At 39.2% G+C, this 4,967-nt stretch overlaps 1 pseudogene; it reads left to right on the forward strand.

Moving 5' to 3' along the window:
• Positions 1–929: 929 nt before the first annotated feature.
• Positions 930–2,042, forward strand: LOC114038056 (annotated as a pseudogene).
• Positions 2,043–4,967: the final 2,925 nt, after the last annotated feature.

A 4,967-nucleotide genomic window follows, 5' to 3' on the forward strand; every position in this document is an offset into this window, starting at 1 on the left:
AAAATCCCTCACAAAATGGCATTAACCTACCTTTCTAGACATATTATTTTCCTTAACATATTATATGTTACATCATAACTGGTCTGCTCTTTGCTATACTTGTCATTCCACTTTCCATCTCAGTGCCAGAATGGACTTCCTTCTGAACTCAGCATCTTAAAAATCCTACAAATTTTCAAAGTTAATTTCAAAGTCCATTTCCTAGATGAGGTATTTCTTGAGTCTCCCAATTGTGGCAGCACCTTCCTTCCAGTTATATGATAATTACCCATTGATCCATTAGATCATAAGTTTTTATAGGGCAGGAACTGTCTTTTCCCTTTTATTGTATCTACAGGGTTTAGCATAGTGGCTGGTACATAGTAGGTGCTTCACAAATGTTTATTAATTGATTGATTAATTACATATCATTTATATATGTATGTGTTGTCTCTCCTAATAAACTATAAGGATTTTTATGACAGAGAGTTGTGGATTTATTTTTCTTCTTATTCCAAAAAAACTAGTGCAATGCCTGGAGGATAGTAGGAACTCAATAAATATGTTTGTTGATTGATTACATACCTCCATAGTAAAAACTACTCACTGGTTCCCCACTTGAAAAAAAATTCAAAATATGATTAAAATAATATGGCTACAGTGTGAAATCTATTGATTTTTTGTATTTTGAAAGCATCTTTAAAACATAGAAGGTTTTTGCCCCGCCATGTTATATAGATAAACATATTTTTCTTTCTTTGAAAGATTGTAACTTCATCACAAACAGATTGGTATTCTTAAAATCTAATGCTTGCTTGAACATTTAATGGGATAGAGTTGTGAGTTCTTCTGCCCCACGTGCACTTGCCTCCCCCTGCCTCCAGGTGTGGTACCACCTCCTCTTTCTCTCTCTTTAGGGTTTAAACTTGCCACTTAAAAGTTCACCATTGATGATGATATTGCTGCTGTCATTGTTCACAATAACTTTGGAATGTGTAAAGCTGGCTTTGCAGAAGTCGATGCACCTCGGGCTATCTTCCCTTCCATTGTTGGGTGCCCCAGACATCAGAGTGTGATGGTGGGTATGGGCCACAATGACAGTTGTGTGGGAGATGAGGCCCAGAGCAAGAGAGATATTCTGACCCTGAAGTCAGAACATGGTATTGTCACCAACTGGAATGACATGGAGAAGATCTGGCATCATACTTTCTACAATGAGCTCTGTGTGGCCCCTGAAAAGCATCCTGTGCTGCTTACAGAAGTCCCCCTAAACCCCAAAGCTAACAGAGAAAAGATGACTCAAATTATGTTTGAGATCTTCAACACCCCACTCATGTACGTTGCCATCCAGGCTGTGTTGTCCCTGTATGCCTCTGGTCATACCACGGGTATTGTGATGGACTCTGTTGATAGTGTGACCCACACTCTGCCCTTCTATGAAGGTTATGACCTTCCCCACATCATCCGCCATCTGGATCTGGCTGACTGTGATCTGACAGACTACCTCATGAAGATCCTGACCGAGAGAGGGTACAGTTTCACTACCACAGCTGAGAGGGAAATTGTGTTGACATCAAGGAGAAGTCGTGTTATGTTGCCCTAGACTTTGAGCAGGAGATGGCCACTACTGCATCTAGCTCCTCTCTGGAAAAGAACTATGACCTCCCTGATGGTCAGGTTATCACCATTGGCAATGAGAAGTTCTGATGCCCAGAAGCTCTCTTCCACAATCTTCCTTAGGTGTGGAATCCTGTGGAATCCATGAAACTACCTGCAACTCAATCATGAAGTGTGATATTGACATCCATAAGAATGTGTATGCCAATACCATATTGTCTAGTGGTACCACCATGTACCCAGGCATTGATGACAAAATGTAAAGAGATATTACAGCCCTAGCTCCCAGCACAATGAAAATCAAGATCATTGCCCCACGTGAGCACAAATACTCTGTCTGGATTGGAGGCTCCATCCTAGTGATTCTTTCCACCTTCCAGCAGATGTGGATCAGCAAGCAGGAGTACAAATCTAGGCCCCCCATTGTCTACTGCAAATGCTTCTAAATGGACTGTGTTTTGTTTTGTTTTGTTTTTTGTTTTTGTTTTGTTTTGTCAAAGGGTGTGATATGATAATTGCCCCCCAAAAAAAAGAAAAAGAGAGATGAGATTGGCATGGTTTTATTTATTTTGTTTTGTTTTTGATACTTTGACTCAGGACTTAAAAACTAGAACAGTGAAGGTGATGAGCAGTCTAAGTATGTTGGAGGCAAACATCCCCAAGGTTCTACAGTGTGTCTTCAGGACTCTGATTATACATTTTTTTCAATAATCATTTCAAATATTGTGTCATGCATTGTTACAGCAAGCCTCTATGAAGGCTGTCCTTGCTAGAGAAAAAGAGCTACATAACAAAAATCCAGGTGGGGAGAGGGGAAGCAGAGAAGGTACTAATATTGCTTTACATGGAAATCATGTAATCCTTTAAAAAAGACTTTTTGTATCTTCCACCTTAATACTTGTTCCTTTTTTTCAGATTGTCAGCCGTAATGAATGGCCCTTTAAATTCCCTCCCTACCCCCAATATAGATGTGAATGAAGACTGTAGTCTCCCCAGGAGTTTTATGAAATTGGTGTCAATACTTGGGTGAGGGGAGGAGCTTTACCTGCACACTGACTTAAGAACAGTTTAAATAAAACTGCACACTTTAAAGGGAAAAAAAGAAAGAAAGAAATTTAACGGGATGGTTTAATTTTTATCAATGAGCAAATGGACACGTTTGATTCCCTAGAAACCATTATCAACAAAACATGTACCTTGAGAAAGCAACCAAAACAACTAGAAAAATGTATTTTTAAATGAATGGCATAATCAACACATAAAAAAAACACCCATTTATTCCACAGTGTAATGGCCAATCTCACCTTCATCTTGTGTTTCTCAAATACTTGTATAAAAAGGATGGAAGTGAGCAACTGTTAAGTGGTCTTTATCTAAGTATCATTTTTCCCCAATTTATAGGAGTCAGTAAATGAAAGTAAATGAAAGTAAATTGGCAATCCAGGGTAAAATACAAGTCTCTGAAATTTGGTTCCTGGTCCATATGATTACCTTTAAAAGAAACAGAGCATTTTTTCATTTGTTTTAAGCCTAGTGAATCTATTAGATAAGTATTCATTAAATATGCACTATATGCAAAGCATAATGCCAAATACTAGGGATACAAAGACAAAAGAAAATTTCCTGCTCTCAAGGGTCTCCTTTTCTACTAGGGAGAAGAAAACTCATATATACTAAGTACTTTACTAAAAAAACAACATAATTTTAGGATATATAGAGATGATTTTGTTGTTCAGTTTTTTCAGTCATATCTAGCTCTTTGTGACCTTATTTGGCACTTTCTTGCCAAAGGTATTGGAGTGGTTTGCCATTTCCTTCTCCAACTCATTTTCCCGGTGAGGAAAATGGGGCAAACAGGGTAAATTGACTTGCCCAGGGTCATATAGCTAGTAAGTGTCTGAGGCTGGATTTGAACTTACATCTTCTTAACTCCAGGCCCAGAGCTCTGTCTACTTCACTACCTAGCTGCCTATTAAGATAATAGGGAAATGATTTATTAGGCATTTGTGCTAAATGCTGGGGACACAAAAACAAGAAAACTAGGTTGTCCCTGCTCTCAAAAATGAAAGAGAAAGAGATTGTAAGCAGAAGCTCAGGGCCTTCTCAGGACATGGGGTTTCAGGCAAAGACTCACCAATCACTGAGTTGGCCTCAGGATGGAGTCATACCCAGGGGAACATGAGACTGGTTGAAGGAGTAGCTGAGAGCTGTGGTTATGGAGCAGGCTAGAGAGTGAGTCTGGGTAGTCTTCTTCATGTCACGGCAATTCTGGGCAAGAAAGCACAAATCATGAAGTTGTTCCCAGATGGCCACACAACCAGTATGGAGGTAGGAAAGATCAATGTGGGAATGGAGCAGACCCTAGAGTGAGCCAGAGAGAGCTCAGCATTGCTGGACTTTCTCATCACATAGCAGTTCTAAGCAGCAACTCACCAGTTCTTGAGTCAGACTCAGGGTAGTGTCCTGGCCAGGAGCCAGATAACTAACTTGGGAGTGGAGCAGGCTGAAGAAGGAGCCAGAGGATGAAAAAAGTGCTCACAACTAATTTAATAGAGAGGCACATGATCTGTGCCTTAATGGAGCTTAGGGATTTTAAGAGACTGTGGAGAGGATGGAATGCATTCCAGGCAAGTGATGCTGTCAGTGCAAAGGCACAGTATAGGTTGACAGAAGTATATATGGAGGCCAAGTTTGACTGAAACAGAAAATGCAAGAAGAGAAATACCCTCATTTCTGCTATAATGTTTGTTTTGAAAATAAATCTGTTCCAATGTGATTGATACAGTTTGTCCCAGAAAAATGGAAGATACTACAAAAAACTGCAGCCAACAGAACCATATCCATAGGAAAATTTTAAAAATGCACGTATGCACACACCTCAAACATCTACCAACTACCTCAGTTAAGTATGGGTTATCCTATGAGATTGTGTGTTCTGCTCTTTCTTTATATATGTATGAACTTTTTATATAAAAAGCCACTTATTCAACACCTCCAATTAAATGATTTCCCCACCCCCACTTCCTTGCTCACCCATAGCAGTTGACGATACAAGTCCCACCTTGTGAGACCCAAACCAAGCAGCAACCTGAGGCTGGAGAAGCTGCCACAATTAATTGCAATATTTATGTATTTCTTAACCATTTAACATGTATAAAACTGTGCTACCATTTTTATTAGATTTCTATCTTTTTTATGAGTAACCAATAAACTTTTTGAGTGTTGTGCCCCAACCCCATTTCCCCCACAATCCCTGTGGTTTTTATTGCACAATTTTACATAGATTAGTGATTTTTAGGAAAGGATATTTCGTGTTATAGAAGAACAGACTGTAAAATAAAATAAGACCAGAAAGGTAGGTGGGAAACATT

Source organism: Vombatus ursinus, unplaced genomic scaffold, assembly GCF_900497805.2.
Source record: "Vombatus ursinus unplaced genomic scaffold, bare-nosed wombat genome assembly UNPS02010788.1, whole genome shotgun sequence".
In the NCBI taxonomy this organism is placed as follows: Eukaryota; Metazoa; Chordata; class Mammalia; order Diprotodontia; family Vombatidae; genus Vombatus; species Vombatus ursinus.